This window comes from Schistocerca nitens, chromosome 5 (genome assembly GCF_023898315.1).
Source record: "Schistocerca nitens isolate TAMUIC-IGC-003100 chromosome 5, iqSchNite1.1, whole genome shotgun sequence".
NCBI lineage: Eukaryota > Metazoa > Arthropoda > Insecta > Orthoptera > Acrididae > Schistocerca > Schistocerca nitens.
Window position 1 is genome coordinate 344936677 of NC_064618.1, and position 1203 is coordinate 344937879.

At 45.1% G+C, this 1203-nt stretch overlaps 1 non-coding gene across 1 annotated transcript; it reads right to left on the bottom strand.

The window, feature by feature from the left end:
- Positions 1 to 919: 919 nt before the first annotated feature.
- On the bottom strand, positions 920 to 992 carry Trnaa-cgc (transfer RNA alanine (anticodon CGC)). The gene has a single exon. It is a non-coding gene; the product is annotated as a tRNA-Ala (tRNA).
- Between the last annotated feature and the right edge of the window lie 211 nt (positions 993 to 1203).

Here is a 1203-nt window from a genome sequence, read left to right on the forward strand (position 1 = left end):
GACGACAGCTGCAAAAGTCACTACAGAACTCACGGACCCTTTCAACACCAAAACAACATGATGACTGTTCCAGAACAGGGGAATAACAGAGCGAGCTGGAATTCGAAAAACCGCTCATCCGTAATCGCAACTGGAAAACGTGGTGTCGAAGCTATAAAACTTCGACTATGGAGCAATGCAAGACAATCATTTGGTCGGATGAGTCTTGTTTCACACTGTTCCCAGCTTCTGGCCGAATTTACGTCCCATGATGGAAACATGGCCAGCTTTCGATGATGATTTGGGCAACAGGATCGTGGTATTCCATGGGACTTGTTGTTACTCTGCAAGGTCGCTTCACAGCCGAAGATTATGTAAAAATTTTGACCGATGAGATCATCTCCACGGTACGGACTTTGTTCCCGAATCGTGATGCTGTGTTCCAAGAAGACTGGATCCCTGTTCATATTGCTCACATTGGCCCGGATTTGTTTTTGTGAGCATGAGGATGCACTGTCGCATCTCCCCTGATCACCGCAATCACCAGATCTCAATACTATTGGGCCTTTGTGGCCTATTTTGGAGTGAAGCGTGCATCATCGCTATCGACCTGCTTCATCGTTGCGTGAACTTTACTCAGCAAGAGGTATGGTATAAGATTTGGTGTTCCCATATTTTTGTCCAACCCTTGTATATTTACAGCATGTTGGAAATCACTGTATATTTGCCTGAATTGGAGTGCAGTGTTCCAGAGTTTTCTAATTATGGTGGTGGTGGTGGTTAGGGTTTAACGTCCCGTCGACAACGAGGTCATTAGAGACGGAGCGCAAGCTCGGGTTAGGGAAGGAGTGGGAAGGAAAGCGGCCGTGCCCTTTCAAAGGAACCATCCTGGCATTTGCCTGAAACGATTTAGGGAAATCACGGAAAACCTAAATCAGGATGGCCGGAGACGGAATTGAACCGTCGTCCTCCCGAATGCGAGTCCAGTGTGCTAACCACTGCGCCACCTCGCCCGGTCTAATTATGGTGTATCTATATGTTTAAATATGGGTACAAAAAGTTGTATTTTAATTAATTATGATAACATTACGGCAGTGCAAAAAGTGACGGTAAACATTAGTGTGTTGTGACAATTGCATTGCCGAGTGAGAACTAATTTCAGTAATTACTATATGGCTGTTTTAGTTCACGTATTTCTCCGAAGTGGTAGACAAAACGTTTTCT